The sequence below is a fragment of the Erinaceus europaeus genome, chromosome 6, assembly GCF_950295315.1.
Source record: "Erinaceus europaeus chromosome 6, mEriEur2.1, whole genome shotgun sequence".
In the NCBI taxonomy this organism is placed as follows: Eukaryota; Metazoa; Chordata; class Mammalia; order Eulipotyphla; family Erinaceidae; genus Erinaceus; species Erinaceus europaeus.
The window spans coordinates 65,792,481-65,809,668 of NC_080167.1; positions in this window are offsets into that span (position 1 = coordinate 65,792,481).

A 17,188-nucleotide genomic window follows, 5' to 3' on the forward strand; every position below is an offset into this window, starting at 1 on the left:
AAACAGGAAGTCGCAGCAGCAGTTGGACAAATGGCTTTGCATTCTGTGGGATGTCACCTATTGTTATGGGGACAAAGACGTCCTGAAACAAGGACAAAGGCTTTAAATCCGCCGGGTCCTGGGTCCTTCAATAGCCTGGCTTTGTCACCAGGGCAGTGACTGAGTGAATTAGGTCACTCCAAGCATGCACCCATGGGTCTGAAGCTGCTCAGATGAGATGCTGGAGCAAAGGTGAAATGTGTTTGTGGTGACTGTCTGCTCTGCACACGTGCAGACCATGGCCCCGAAATAGATGTGCTTGTTTACATGTGTGTGGATAAATGGGGCAGATGCCTGGGGAATGGCCCTTAAGTCACTTCTCCTCCTATTAAGATGTTCGGAAAAAGCAAGCTGGCTCTGAAGTCAAAGTGCTGTCAGAAGTTTGTCTTTGGAAGGTGGTGCATTAGGCCTGTGATTCACAAACCTTTGAGACCCGTGTTGGTGGGCGAGTCTATGTTTCATGTTGTATTAAGTCGCACGGAGGCTGCAGGGAGGTGAGTCCACAGAAACACACGGCCCTTGCTTTCTGGGGACCCATGCTCAGCCTGCTGCATCCTGTTTGCCAGAACTGAGGGACCCTCTGGGCCTTTGCCCCTTTCTCTGGTGAAATTAATAGACTTTTAATTAATAAGGGCAAGACGGTGTTCTCCTGGGTGGGTGGGGGGTGGGGGTCCTGGAGGACAGGAAGGTGGCCGGCAGCTTCTGCTCAGGCTGCACAGACGGCCTTTGCTCTATCAGAGGTGGTGAGCCCAGACTGCTGGTCCAAGGGTACAGGGCAGAGGCGCTGTGTATCCTAATGGCACCCTCACTCAGATGTCCCCAAAGACATGACAGGGGTTGATGATGCAACCGTGGAGGGAGACCTTCACACATTCTCTCTTTCTTTCATGCCCACCCCTCTGGGCCCCTCTGCAATCACCTTCCATTAATACATAATACACCTGCTCCTGCCCCCCCCCCAGAAATGGTAACAGATCTGGGGAGTTATTGGCCTGGGGGAGAGGGAGGGCAGGGGTGATGGTGCCTGGGTGGACAGAATGTTCAGGAGGACCCAGAGGTAAGCCACCTCTGAAGCTTTCACACTGCATTCTAACTGGCCCTGCCTGGTGCTTCTTTCCCTCTTGTCTAAATAAGAACTTCTGTTTCTCTGCTGAGATAGCAACTCTGTTCTCCTGCCCACATCACTGCTGCCTGGCAGGAGCTCCTCCATCTTTGTCTATGAGCTCCTGCTCACAAAACCCCCACGCCCCAATTTTTCCCAGCAGCCTCCAAATCCACAGATCTCTAGCTTTGCTCGGGGGAGGGCTGCGCTGGGCTGAGGCCAGGTAGCAATTGCAGGGCAGGCTTTCCCCTCTGTGGGTGGGTGAGGCATCTCTGCCACAGGACCCAGGTCTAGAAGTCACCAGTCAAAGTGGGTGGGTGACCCACAGTTCACGGGGCGGCTTCTCCTCCAGTGCCGGCACCTCCTCGTCCGTGAGGTCTTCCCTGAGCCAGCACAGTGCCTGACTGTCTGTCTGACTGAAGAATCCAGAGGCCCACTTCACGTGGACTTCCCAGCTGATAGGTGTATTCCTGGTGTTTCAGTTGAGCTGAGTAATGGCTTAATTACAAGAACCTGCACAAACTGGAAGGCATTCCAGAAGCAGGGTGTGAGGTGCCTGCGTGGTGGGGTCCAGGAAGTGAGGGACACAGAGGAGGGAGTCTGCGTTTCATGGGATGCCCACATGCTGCTTGGAAATCAGCCTGAGCAGGAGTCAGGGACTAGCTGTCTAAGTGACAGGTGGTGACTCGAATGGCGTGTGGACTCCAGGGCACAACAGTAGCACTGTCTGCATTTTCATCTAGAAATGCTGCTGTTTATCAGACTGGATGTGACCCCATGCTTGTTTGCTCCGTCTAGGAGACGAACAGGCTCCTTTGCATTCCGGGCTCTCAGGAAGGGCGTCACCCTGCTTCCATGCCAATCCCCACACACTGTAGGGCCCTGGCAGGGTCCCAGCTGACTTGGGGGAAACGTTTGTGTGTTGAGAAGGCTGGGAGCTCTGGAATGAGCCTTCAGACCCTAGGTTCACTCTGGGTGGAGGATGAGGCCCCTCCCTGAATTCTGGTCGTGGGGAGACAAGCCGCACCAGGTGTTCTGGAGTCACCTTGAAAGGTGGGGTGGGGGGATGGAATTCTGGCCCCAGGGAAACAGGAAGCTCCTTAGAATCAGAGGCTCTGAATCAGGTAGGATTTACTCTCCACCTTCAAGCCATGGGCACTGAGGACTACTTTGTAAATTTGTGTGTATACATATATTTGAAATATATATTTATTTTCATTTGATAGGGCAGGGAGAAATTGAGAGAGAAGGGAAAATAGACACCTGCAGGACTGCTTCACCACTCATGAGGCTGTGCAACTCAGGCATCCAAGTTCGACATCCTCGAGGAAACACTCACGAAAGACATGTCTCTGATATCTGATTACTGTAAAAAATGGCGACTAATCCCTAGCACTGCAAAAACGGTATCATCTGTTTTCCATCTACACCATGCCTCGGCCTCGCGTGAGCTTAATGTGCAGCTTGGCGATACGAGAATCCGGCATGAAGCCCAGTCAGTCTATCTTGGCTTTACTCTCTATCGCACTCTGTCATTTCACGAACATCTCATAAAAACTGCAGCAAAGGTGGGTGCGAGGAATAACATCGTTGCAAGACTGGCCAGCTCCTCATGGGGCGCGAGCGCTTCCACACTACGATCATCATCTCTGGCATTATGCTATTCCACTGCAGAATACTGTGCCCCAGTATGGTTCCGTAGCCCCCATGTCTACTTGGTCGATTCCAAATTATATTCCTCCATGAGGATAATTTCTGGAACCATCCGTTCCACCCCGGTTCCATGGCTGCCAGTTCTTAGCAACATCACCCCGCCAGATATTCATCGGGATGCGGCATCATCTAAGTTCATTTCCCACGTCTATGCTCGACCGGACCTGCCAATATACGCGGATATCTTCACCCACCCTGTCCAACGCTTGATGTCTCATCACCCAATCTGGTCCCCTACGCCTACACTGAACTTCTCTGTTCCAGACTCTTGGAAACAGAGTTGGCAGTCAGCTGAGGTAAAGAACAAACACCTCATCACAGACCCCTGCAAGCGTCAACCCTGACCTAGCACGTTATGATTGGGCCCTCCTCAATCGCTATCGAACAGGCCATGGCCGGTGAACCGCTATGTTCCATCGCTGGGGAGCCAGAGACGACCCGAACTGTCCCTGCGGCTCCAGACAGACTATGACCCACATAGTCAACGACTGCCACCTCTCCAGATTCAAAGGAGGTCTCGAAACTCTACATCAGGCTCAACCTGACGCTGTTGACTGGCTACGGAAGAAGGGCAAAAGCTAGAAGAAGAAGAAGGCTTCCCCCCTACACTGGGGTGGGATGGGGGGCTTGAACCCAGGTCCTTGTGCATGGTAACTGTGTGCTCAACCAGGTGTGCCACCGTGCAGCCCCATTCCTACGTTTCTATAGGAAATAAACATGCCCCCTCCCGCCCCCATGCCCCAAGTTACAGAGGGTCTGTGTGCTCCTGGGAGCTCCCTGTGAAAGAATCCTGGGGCCTGACCTCCCTTCCATGTCCACTGAGATGGAGCTTTTCTCACCTCTGGGGGGGCGCCCTGTGCTGAGTCATCTTCCGGGTGTCGGGAAATTGTGAGGATGTGGTTGCGTTTGGCAGGGCTTGACCTGAGGAGTGTGTCTTTCCTGTCAGTCTCTCTCTCTACCGAGAGGTTGAGCAAGGAGGGACAGGAGTAACCCCAAAGGTGTGCCTCATCCTATCAGACTCCCTGCCTCACAAAGCACCCTGCATTCTTGATACTATGGCCTTTAGATAAAAAAGGGGGGGGGATGTTGGGCCTTAAGCCAGCTCCCCCTGCTCCACCCTGCATTCCTGATATGATGGCCTAGCTATATAAACACTGATTTGCCTTAAAGAGCCCCACCCATTCCATTCCTTTGATCTATCTTCTTTCTACCTTGAGACCCTTCCCGCCTACAGGGTAACATTAATCCCACCAGTTAAAACCCTCGCAACAGTTGCTAAGGAAGTTTCTACCTTTCCAGCCCCCTTTTGCCTTTCTCCACCCCCTTCCCTAGCCATTTCCGTTTCTGACTTGCCACTTCCGGTTCTATCCTATAAAAACGTTGTCTCTCTGATCAATAAAGACATTGCATTACCACTCCACCACGAGTTCAAGACTTTGTCTCCTGCATTACTGAGTGAGTAGCAGCCCAGGCTGGCTCCGGTCGAGTTCTCTCCAACCCAGAGAGCACGCACCGGGAAGCATTTTTCCATATGTGCACAACACAGTGCATCTGACTGCTCATGCTTTCTCCTAGCACCTGGGGAGTCTGGTGGTGTGGGGAGGGGATCTATCCTGCCCCCTGAAGGGGCTCTGTGTGGGGCAGGAGAGATGCTAAGCCTGGCCGTGGGGTGGACAGAACTGGCCAGAGTCCCTGGTCCCCAGACTATGGTGAAGGTGCGTTGTTAGAAAGTCACAGACCCTGAGTCTCAGAAGTCACTGTGAGTGGAAATTATTACACCCCCCCAGACATCATGTTTCCTCAAACAGCTAAACTCTTGGCTGGCTCGCCTTCCTCCCACTGTAGCACCTCATCCCCACCCCTGCCTGTCATTTGGAGAAGGATCACCATGTGGCTGGGCATGTCATGGGGGCCAGGAACAGGGTAGCTCTCCAAGGGTTCGGACAAGCTGTGTGGTGTGCAGGGGCTCCCCAGAAGTCCAGCCCCCCCCCCAAAGCCTGTCAACAGCCTCTCTCCCCCAGGGTGAGGACCTTCAAGTCTTTGTATCTTTAAATATGTGTGGATGAGGAGGAAACGTCCCCTCAGGGGCTTCTTGGCAGTGGGGCCAGGAGCAGAGGATGAAGGAAGGGGACAGGGCCTGATACAGAGGACAAGAGAGGGGGGTAGAGCTAGGGACAGAGGACAAGAGAGGGGGACAGAGTCAGGGACAGAGGACAAGAGAGGGGGACAGAGTCAGGGACAGAGGACAAGAGAGGGGGACAGAGTCAGGGACAGAGGACAAGACAGGGGAACAGAGCCAGGGATAGAGGGCAAGAGAGGGGGATAGAGCCAGGGACAGAGGACAAGAGAAGGGGACAGCGCCTGGGACAGAGGACAAGGCAGTCAGCACACAAGCAGTGAAATCTCTGGGCAATAAAGCTGTGCTTTTCCAGGCTGGACTCCCATCAGCTGCAGGGCTGAGCACAGCAAGGTCAAGGTCCCCAGGGAGGGAGGACTCAGGCGTGGGCCCACCACTTGGAGGGCACATGGGACATCTGCTCTCAGCAGAGGGCCTGCCCCTCCTTGAAGATAACAGTCTAAAAGTGCAAGTACCAGCTCTCTCTTTGGAAATGAAAAAGGAAGTGCAAGGTCAAAACCAGTTCTTGGCACCAATACACTTATCTATTGGTCAAAGTCCAAAACTTGCCATTTGTTCTTTTCTAATTACCTGTGGATATATATATATATATATATATATATATATATATATATATATATATATGTATAAAGAAAAACATGGGTGTTGGGGCAAGGAGATAGCATAGTGGTTCTGCAAAAAGACTTTCACGCCTTTGGCTTTGAGGTCCCAGGTTCAATCCCCAGCACCACATGAGCCAGAACTAAGCAGTGCTCTGATTGGTCTCTCTCTCTGATTAAAATAAAGAAATAAAAGGTTAAAAAAAAAACCAGAAAAAGGAAATCACAGGTGTTGATTGTACCACCAATAAAAGGTCCACTGACATTCTAAGCTAAGATAGATCACAATCAGAGGCATACATTCTACCGTGCACAAGCTTCATAAACAATAAACGATGAAACAGTATTGCAGATTTCTCTCCCTCTCCCTCTTCCCTCTTCCCTCTCCCTCTCCCTCCCCCTCTCCCTCCCCCTCCCCCTCCCCCTCCCCCTCTCCCTCTCCCTCTCCCTCTCCCTCTCCCTCTCCCTCTCCCTCTCCCTCTCTTTCTCACTCCTTATCTTCCCTTTCCCTTCCCCCCCTCAATTTCTCTCTGGCTCTAACCAAAATAATTAAATTAAATAATCAATTGAATAAATGACGGCCATAGAGATCATTAAAGCAACATGAAGAACTTTAAAATAAAATCAACTTTCCTTTGTTAGTGTTTCACAGGGGGCTGGCTTCATGCACAGGAAAGGCTACAGCGCCCGCCCGCCCAGGATGCCATTTTCTTCTTAGATAATGAGGGTTAGGGACACAGCAGGGGACTGCCCTATCACCTGTGGAGCATTCCCTGCTCTGCCATGGGGCTCCAGTCCAGGGCCTCCCACGCGGGGGAGTGCCAGCTCGAGAGGGCAGCCCCCTCCCAGCACCCAGTCTTAATCCACTTTTCTCCCTCCCCAAAGTGACAGTGCTTACTGTGCTGCCACTGACATTCTGGAAGCTACTGCAGGGCAGTTTTCAGCACTTTTCAGGGACGGCTTGCTGTGCACCTAAAAACTCCCACTGCCTGTGCCTCTGTGTCCTGCTGGGGTCCTGAAATAAGGTGTAACGCTCCATCTGGTCCAGGGGGCTCGGACCTGGGTCCTTGGAAACGGTAAGTGTGCACTCGAACCAGTGAGCCAGTGAGCGATCTCCAGCCCTTACTTCCTGAACTTGACCGAGAGCTTTGTCTTGGTATAGTCCAGATTCTTTTGTGCTTCTTACTGATAGTAAATGTATATTTATTGTTATTACTCATAATATAGTATACACAGTATATGATATCATAGAATATATATGAGTACTATTACTCATACTCAAAATGGAAATGTACATTTAAACACACACAACCTTTGAAATAATCAGAGACAAAAAGAGTTACTAGGTGTCAGAAGTCTAGGACGCCCCCCCCCACACACAGCCTGAGAGACAGGATTGCTTTTATGCCTCTTAGCACCTAGATGATTCCCACTGTGAAAGAACCAATGCAGAGAAATTCCATCTGTGTCCTGTATGCCACTTACACACTGAGGGGTGAGTCCCAGCAGCCGCGTCAGCCACACCAATGCAGTGTGTCCAGCCACCGGACCGGCGGTACAGAGGCTTCGCGTGGAAATTCTCAGAGGAGAAAGGACGCCAGGACAGTAGCATCAGACCTCAGCAGGGCAAACACATATCTGCCTGCCAGCAGAAAGGACTCTGGAGTTGGTAGGTTCTTCAGATCAACAGAGATGCCCTCCCTGGCCCAGAAACTTCCCAGAATGAAGGCCAGGCTCTCTCCTCTGTTGAAGTGAAGGGAAGGAGAGTCACGGGTGGTGGAGGGGCATGTGTGAACCCCCACTCCCTGACAGGGGATCAGGGTGTCGTCCATGCAGACCCTCCATCAAAGACAGATGGGTCTGTTGGGCAAGAGCACAGCTTATACTCATAGGCAATCACACAGCCCTGCTTCCCTGGGGACCCCAGTGAGTGGAGTGTGGGTCCCCTCCTCTGGGCCACCCCTCATCCATGCCCCCTTGTGTTCCCCTACTTGGTCCCCTGTGGCCTCTGGGATCTGAGAGATCACCACCCTGCATGTCTGTCTCCACCACCACTACCACCCACAGGCACATGCACACTGGTTAAAGGGTTGCTGGGAGCTAGGGGACATAGGTGGACAGGAGGGGGGGTGTCACAGATGGGAAGGTGACTCCAGAAATAGCGCTTCTCTCAGAGGCCTTCACTTCTGTGAGTTATACCTCCCATGACCTCTAAAAGCACCCCACATCCCACTGTGATGTATAATTTCCCTCTCACACATTTTCAGCATAACTGAAAATATGGCTGACCTCATTACGTCCCAAGTGCGCTTGTACAAAAAGGAATACCGTCATTCACAGAGCCGCAGAGGGCAGTGTCGTCAGAGTGCTAGGTAGGAAGCTCTCATAGGCCCCGTTCTTGCTCTCGTGTCCCTGTGCACCTCTTACTTGATTTCTCGAGGACGGAATACACTCCCCCATGATGAGTGATGTTCCCAGGACAGTGAGGATCAAGGACCTCAGGGTAGGCCACTGTCACTCTGCTGTGCCGAATGAGACACCCCTGCCCTAGGCCAGGGAATGGTGCCCTCTGGAGTTGTGCCCTCACCCGGCAGTCTGAGACTCATCCTGGGGGTTCCTCAGGCCCCCCAACATCAGATATATGGTGAAGCCCCAGTCCCCAATGTGATGGGATTCAGAAGACACCCTCTCCCACATATACAATGGACTAGGATGAATGAATACACCCAGAAACATCAAGATTCAGGCCAGTGCTGCAGAGAGAGTGGACAGAGGGTGTTAGGCAGAGGAAGGGAATATCCCTTTAATTAGAAAAGTCAAGACAGATAGTAGCTGGGTGGTGCTGCATCTGGTTGAGTGCACACACTACAGTGTGCAAGGCCCCCAGTTCAGGCCCTGGGTCCCCACCTGCGGGGGATGGGGGTAAGCCTCAGGAGCTGTGAAGCAGGGCTGCAGGTATCTATCAATTTCTGTCTTTATCCAAAGTAAATAAATATTAAAAGTAGAGGACGTCATGACATTCAAAGTGGTGCTAGCTTAGAGAAAATCTGAGAACCAAGAAGAAGCAGGCAAGGGGACAGACCCAGGCCAGTGGCCCTGGCTGGAGTGTCCTTGGGAACCGAGACCCAAGCAGGAGGGACTGGTGTCCCAGAGGAGTGGTCGGCTGTGTGCAGAGAGGAGTTTGCCAGCCTTCTGAAATTCCTTCAAGCTGAGGTGTGGGGAAGGGAGGGGGAGCCCAGTAAGAAGGGGGGCGGGGGCTTGTGCAGGTGGATGGCATGCAACAGAGAGCAGAGCAGGAAGTAAATGTGGGAGGAAGGGACACATTTGCAGGGACAGTCCTGTGACTGTCTCATCTGAGAAAGTCCGTGAGAGTGACACTTTCTCCTGCGCCCCTAGGCATTTTCCTGTCCAAGGCCTCTCTGAGTTGTCTGCAAACAGGTATAAGAACTTTTTTTTTCTAGGCTAATTTATTCTTATATTTATTTATGTATTTATTTTTATTGGCACTAGGGTTATCTCTGGGGCTCAGTGCCAGCACCACAAATCCACTGCCCCCAGTGGCCGACCTTTCCTTTTCCCTTTTTGTTTTTTTTTTTAATTTATTATTTTTTAAAATTTTTTTATTATCTTTTTTTTATTTTTATTTTATTTATTCCCTTTTGTTGCCCTTGTTGTTTTTTATTGTTGTAGTTATTATTGTTGTTGTTGGATAGGACAGAGAGAAATGGAGAGAGGAGGGGAAGACAGAGAGGAGGAGAGAAAGATAGACAACTGCAGACCTGCTTCACCGCCTGTGAAGCGACTCCCCTGCAGGTGGGGAGCCGGGGTTCGAACCGGGATCCTTATGCCGGTCCTTGAGCTTAGCGCCACCTGCGCTTAACCCGCTGCGCTACAGCCCGACTCCCTCCTTTTCCCTTTCTATGTCATTGGATAGGACAGAGAGAAATTGAGAAGAAATGGGGCCATAGAAGAGAGATAAAGACAGACATCTGCAGACCTGCTTCACTGCTTGAGAAGTGTCCTCCTTGCAGGTGGGGACTGGGGTCTTGAACCTGGATCCTCACTCATGGTGAAATGTGAGTTTAACCAGGTGCACGCACCACTGCCCAGCCCTGTTATCTTCTTTAAGCACTATATTGTTTTACTCAGTATGCTACTTAAAAAAAAAAACAAAAAAACAGAAACCTGTGACATGGAGCAAAGCACAAGGATTGGGCGTAAGGATCCCAGTTGGAGCCCCTGGCTCCCCACCTACAAGGGGGTTGCTTCACAGGCAGTGAAGCAGGTCTGCAGGTGTCTGTCTTTCTCCCCCCTTCTCTGTCTTCCCGTTCTTTCTTGATTTCTCTCTGTCCTATCCAATAACAACTACAGCAATGACAACAGCAACAACAATAATAACGATAAACAATAAGGGCAACAAAAGAGAAAAATGGCCTCCAGGAGCAGTGGATTCATAGTGCAGGCACTGAGCCCCAGCGATAACCCTGGAGGAAAAAAAAAAAAAAAACCACCTGTGACACTGTCTCAGCAGACCTCAATATCTGTGAGTGGGACCTTGATGTTGCAAAACATTGCCTGCGCTTATGCCGATCCGTGAGGCTTCCAAGTCTCCACACTTTCCCTTTAGACTGGAAGCCAAAGCAGAAAGTTCTCTCGTCCATCTAGAGAAACAAATGCTCTCGGTGTCATAGCGTTGACTCTGGGCTGACTGATCCCTATGTAGATGTTTACTGGAGGGCTGGCTAACATCGGGTATGAGGAAACAGACAGTCAGGGCGCACAGGTCCAGTGGGCACTTGCTGCCCACGCACCATTAGAGAGCACAGTGAGAAATGACCGTGGCATCTGAGAGGATGCTTGGGCTCCCACTGAGTTTCGCTTTATCTCTGCCCTGGGGTGTTCAGATAAGCTATTTCTTCCCATCTAAAAGTCCTCTCCACCAGCTGTTTCTGGGTGTTTATTCTTGTTTCTCCATGAGGAAGGTGAACTCTCCTCGTTGTCTGTAGAAATTTGTTTACAAATCATGTGACCAGTTAGACCCGTGAGTGAGTGACATGTTGTCATTGCCATGGGAACAGCTCCAATCAGGGTAAACAGATGAGCTCATCACTTTCCTCACAGCCAGAACACACCAGGACTGTTGACCTACCAGGGGGAGAGGGGGAGAATGACAGCTGGGAGCTTGGGAGGCTGTGGCTTGGAGATGTGCCCCATCTCTTGTGGGCCAGAGAGGAGGGTTGTCCTGCCGGTGGGCGCAGCAAGAGGCAGAGGCTCTCACGTCCAAGAACAGCATTCAGGAGTGATGCTTGGTCTGACTGAGCCCCTGTGGTCAGAGGACAGGATGTGTTTCAGGAAGGGAAGCTAGCTGCAGGGTGTGACTAGCAACCACAGAACCCAGAGACGCAGCTCTCCCCAAGGAGTGCCCCCCAGGGTCCAGCCGGGGACAGGCCCAGGGCTCCGGCTTCTGCAGCTTGTATACTTTGTCCTATAGCTGACTTTTCCCTTCTTTATTCTTAGAGAGAGAGAGGGAGTCAGGGAGGGAAAGAGGGGGAGCCAGACTCTGAGACAGGAGAGACACCACAGCATGGCTTCACCATCCAAGCTGCTTCCAAGTGGTGGCAGAGCTTAAGCTGCGGGCCATACCAGGCAAACTATCTCCTGCCTCACTCCCACGTGCTCTTCCTCTGCCTGAACTGGCTCTGCTGTGTTTGGCTCTGTGTTCCACTTTCTTTCCTCCCCACCCTGGCAAGGACACAGGCTCACGTCTATCCTGTTCACACTTCCCAGAACTCCAAGCCCAGTGCTGTCAAGAGTCATTTGATGTCAAGGTTTGTTGGGGAATTATGCAGATGCAGTCTTTGCCCTCAGGTTTTGCCACTTCCTGCAATATTCTCAGGAGCTTTCCCCAACCAATCCTGTCCCTACATCTCACTCCTGGTTGTTGCCCTATAAAGCCCTCCCACTTCCGCACCCTCTCCCTCTCCCTCTCCCTCTCCCCCTCCCCCTCCCCCTACCCTCCCCCTCCCCCTCCCCTCTCCCTCTCCCTCTCCCCCTCCCCCTCCCCTACCCTCCCCCTCCCCCTCCCCTCCCCTCCCCCTCCCCCTCTCCCCTCCCCTCCCCTCCCCTCCCCCTCCCCTCTCCCCCTCCCCCTCCCCCTCCCCTCCCCCTCCCCCTCCCCCTCCCCTCCCCCTCCCCTCCCCTCCCCCTCCCCTCACCCTCCCCTCCCCCTCCCCTCTCCCCCTCCCCCTCCCCTCTCCCCCTCCCCCTCCCCTCCCCCTCCCCCTCCCCCTCCCCTCCCCCTCCCCCTCCTCCTCCCCCCCTCCCCCTCCCCTCCCCCACTCCCCCTCCCCTCCCCCTCCCCCTCCCCTCCCCCTCCCCCTCCTCTCCCCTCTCCCCCTCCCCCTCCCCTCCCCCTCCCCTTCCCTCCCCCTCCCTACCCCTCTCTCTCTTTGAGAAGCGACAAAGGTTGACTTTTAAATCTGCCAGAAAGCCCTTATTGGGAGAGGAGATAGACCACCTTGCTCCCTATCCAGAAAGATGGCAGGGGCTGCCAGAACTCAGTGCCCACAGCTTCAAACAGAGGCCCCTCCCCCTCCCCTCCCCCTCCCCCTCCCCTCCCCCTCCCCTCCCCTCCCCCTCCCCTCCCCTCTCCCCCTCCCCTCCCCTCTCCCCCTCCCCCTCCCCTCCCCCTCCCCTTCCCTCCCCCTCCCTACCCCTCTCTCTCTTTGAGAAGCGACAAAGGTTGACTTTTAAATCTGCCAGAAAGCCCTTATTGGGAGAGGAGATAGACCACCTTGCTCCCTATCCAGAAAGATGGCAGGGGCTGCCAGAACTCAGTGCCCACAGCTTCAAACAGAGGCCCCAGGGGCAAGGGGCCTCAAACCCTGGCATCTGCTTCTTAAATCATTGGCCTGTCCCTGTCATTTCTTCCTTTCATCTTTCTGTACTCAACCTACTTTCTTTTTTTCTTTTTATGATCCATTGCTCCTGGAGAACACACTCGAAACCATTTGTGTCAATGGGTGCTCACACAGGTGGACTTAGTTTCCTCGTGACCTCAGATAAGCAGTGCCTCTCATGGTGGTAGAGTTGCAGCTCCATGAATCCATTGTCCCCGGAGGCATTTTCCCCCCCTTTTGTTGCCTTTGTTTTATAGTTGTTGTGGTTATTATTATTGTTCTTATTGATGTCATTGTTGTTGGATAGGGCAGAGAGAAATCGAGAGAGGAGGGGGAGAGAAAGACATCTGCAGACCCGCTTCACCGCCTGTGAAGAGACTCCTCTGCAGGTGGGTAGCCGGGGACTCCAAACAGTATCCTTACATTGGTCCTTGCACTTTGTGCCATCTGCGCTTAACCCGCAGTGCTACCTTAAGACGGCCCCTTAATACGTCTATAGTTTTACGTGGGAGCTCAGGAGTATCTCTAGTCTGCTGGCAGAGCCCATGTAGCCCCCACCCTCCTCCTCTCTGGGAGAGCTTCCATCACCCTTTAAGGTTTCATGCACTGTGCTCCACTTCGCTTTTTCAAAATCTTTTTTTTTTTGTTTTTTAACAGTCCATCAGGCAGTATTTGTTTACCAAATGTTACTTTTCTTGGCTCAACTCTATTTTTGAGGAGTGCAAAAGCAAACAACTGTTTGAAGCTGTCAGGCTTCATTTTATTCATGCGTAAATAACACAAATGCCTTGAAAATGGCCTAGCCTGTTTCCCCTGATTTAGATAGAAAAACTGCTTCCGGGCGAAGCTGATGCCAAGCTGTTGGTGCCAGGTTTCCAGCTTTGGTGCCAAGGGGTTTCTGCAGCCAAGTTGCAAAGATCTGGTAAACGTGGTTTAGGATGAGTGTGCAGACAGGACCTGGTCTAGGCACAGGAGGGACTGGAGTGGGCTCACCCCAACAGAGACAACGGGGGCGGGGGCTGGCCTGGATGAGTGTCTACCGCCACTTGGAAAATGCAGGAATGATGAGACTTCATCACCCAACTCCCACCAGCCCCATTCCAGCACCTGAGTTTTCTTTGCCATCATCATTGAGCAACTCCAAGCTCAGTTTGGATAGAGTGTGTCCTCCTAAGGGGGATCTTCCAGAGCCCACGTGTCCCCCGTCCCCCACCTAGCCTCTACCTGGGGGTGGGGAGGGAGGAAGGAGCCTGGAATCCTTCTATTTCTGATTTATCTCACTGAACATGATTTCTTCAAGCTCCATCCAAGATGGGCTGAAAACAGTGAAATCACTATTTTTAATAGCTGAGTAATATTCCATTGTGTATATAGACCACAACTTGCTCAGCCTCTCATCTGCTGTTGGACACCTGGGTTGCTTCCAGGTTTTGGCTATTACACATTGTGCTGCTAAGAACATAGGTGTACACAGATCTTTTTGAATGGATGTGTTGGGTTCCTTAGGATATTTCCCCAGGAGAGGAATTTCAGGAACAACCGGTCCATTTCTAGCCTTCTGAGAGTTCTCTAGGCTGCTTTCCACAGAGGTTGGACCAATCGACATTCCCACTAGCAGTGCAGTGACCCCACAACCTCTACAACATTTGTTGCTGTTTCCTTTTCTGATGTGATGTATGACATCCTCACAGGAGTGAAGTGGTTTCTCATTGTTGTTTTTATTTGAATTTCTCTGACTATCAAAGACTTAGAGCATTTTTTCATGTGTTTCTTGGCCTTTTGGAACTCTTCTGTGGTGAATATTCTGTCCATGTCTTCTCTTTATTTTTGGACGGGGGTAATTTGTTTTCATGTTGTTGAGTTTGGCAAGCTCTTTATATATTTTGGTTATTAAACTCTTGTCTGATGTATGGCATGTAAAGATCTTCTCCCATTCTGTGAGGGGTCTCTTTGGGTAGTGGTTTCTTTTGCTGTGCAAAAGTTTTTTTATTTTGATGTAGTCCCATAGGTTTATGCTTGCCTCAGTCTTCTTTGTAATTGCATTTGTTTCATTGAAGATGTTTTTAAAATTTTTATGAAAAATAGTTCTGCCAGTATTTTCCTCTAAGTATCTGACAGTTTCTGGTCTAACATCCAGGTCCTTGATCCACTTGGAATTCACTTTTGTGTTTGGTGAAATATAGTAGTTCAGTTTCATTCTTCTGCAAGTTTCAAATCATTTTTCTTCACCATTTGCTGAAGAGACTCTGCTTTCCCCATCTAATAGTCTGGACATCTTTGTCAAAGATTAGATGTCCATAGGTATGAGGGCTTACTTCTGGGCTCTCAAATCTATTCCATTGGTCAGTGTGTCTGTTCATGTTCCAGTACCAAGCAGTTTTGATGACAATGGCCCTAGAATACAATTTGAGATCTGGGAGTGTGATGCCTCCGGTTCTGTTCTTTCTTCTTAAGATTGTTTTGGCAATTCTAGGTCTTTTCTGGTTCCAGATAAACATTTGTAGCATTTGTTCTATTCTCCTAAAAAATGTGGTTGGGGTCTTTATGGGGATAGTATTAAATTTGTAGATGGCTCTGGGTAGTATATTAAACCAAACTTGCATCTGTGGGATAAATCTCACCTGGTCATGAAGAACAATCTTTTTGATATACTGCTGTATCCAGTTGGCTAGAATTTTGTTCAGTATTTTCGCATCTATGTGCATCAGAGATATTGGTCTGTAGTTTTCTCTTTTGGTTGTGTCCCTGTCTGCTTTTGGTATCAAAGTGATGTTGGCTTCACAGAAGCTGGAAGTGAGTATTCGAGTGTCTTCAACCTTCTGGAAGACTTTTAAAAGTAGAGGTATTAATTCTTCTTTGAAGGTTTTGTACAATTCATTTGTAAACCCATCTGGTCCAGGACTTTTTTTTTGGGAAGATTTTTGATAACTGTTTCAATTTCATTAGTTGTGATGGGCCTGTCCATGATGTCTAGTTGCTCTTTATTTAATTTTGAAATTTGGTTGGTATCTAGGAAATTGTCCATTTCTCCTAGGTTCATGTATTTTCACTCACTGGTGGTTTGGTGACTTCCTGAAGTCATTATAGTCCTATCTTGTTGTGTTCCCAGGTGATCTCCTTTGGTATTCCTAGTTGACCTAGAAGAGGATTGGAGCCAAACAGCTGCTGCTGCTCCATAGCTCCACCTCCAGAAGTATCCAAGATACATTTCTTTTAAAAAAAATTTATTAGTAATTTGATATTGATTTATAAAATTATATGACAACAGGGGTACAATTCCATATAGTTCCCATCAGCAGAATTCTGTGCTCCATCCCCTCCAATGGAAATTTCCTTATTGTTCACACCTCTGGGAGGATGCACAAAAATTATTTTTGGAGAGAAGAAGGTGGGACTTCTGTAATTCCTTTTCTGTTGGACATGGGCGTTGGCAAGTTGATCCTTGCCCCTAGTCCGGAAAAGACACATTTCAAGGAGCCCTGCCGCAAGTTGCAGGGACATTTTTCTTCTCCTAAAGAGCAGTCTCCTGGCAGCTGGGGGTTGAGTAGGGGTTTCCTATAAGATTAGCAAAGAGCCTCCTTCTCTTGCCAGCCTGAGGTTTATTGCAAATGCACTGTGACTTGGGGCTGCACCCAGCCTCAAGAGGAGACTCTTGGACTCTCGAGCCTTCAAGGTGGAGGATGTGGCAAGAAAATGCCCCCTCCCCCCAGCCCAGAATGAAGCTCAAGACTCACTTCTGGGGTCACCTGTCCTGAACACAAGGTGACCAATGGGCGTTTCCACCGTTAGTGAATGCACACTTGCAAGTGTCTCGGCCACTGAATGTCAGCACAGGACACACACAGGCCCCAAGGAAGCTCCCCCCAACGGTCCTGACCTGGCATGGTCGCCATTTCTGGGAGACGCTGTGAGCATGACAGGTGCTGAGACAGTCTCAGCAGCTTGGGAACCCTGGCTGTGGAGCAGGCCTCCCTTGTCTCTTGTTTTCTGCATCAGAAAGGCCCTGATATTAGGACTGCTTTCAGCGAAGTCTCCAAGCGGAACACTTCTCCTGTCACCACCCGGCATCTCATTTTCTGAGACCCCTGATCCTTAGCTTCAGAGTATGTGTGCTCACTGAGGAGCAGTCTGGGCTCTCTCAATGGGTGTCCTCACACCATTGGAGGGAATGACTCATCCATCCAACAGCTTCAAAAAAGTGTCAGATGACTTAGACTCTGTGCCTTGATTCACTTTTCTGCAAAATGAGTGCCAAAGTGACCAACTAAGCACTCAAGGTGCAGGTTGCTCTGAGAAAGATGAGAGGGGCCTGGGGGGCTAGTGTTGATGGTCCCATTTGCTGCCCGTCTCTTTGGGAATTCATCTTGAAACTGCTCCTCTAGTCTAAGACTGACAACAGAGCTGAGCCTGACCTGGTGGGAGGACTGTGTACCACTCACCAGTGCTCTGGCCCGAGGACACGTAGTCAGGGGTCACAGCACGTAGGGCTTATTCTGGGATGAGATGCCAAAAGCATTCTTCAAGAAGAGGTAACTTTTTGTATTTGAAAAAAAAAATGAACTAAGAAGGTAATCTCACCACAAACAGATGACCTCAGCCACTGGGTCAGAATATTGATCTTGGCATTCTCAGGATATTTCCAGGCATGAGGCCAGTACAAGGGCCCCAGACGCTGGTGCCCTTATCAGAGTCCTAACCT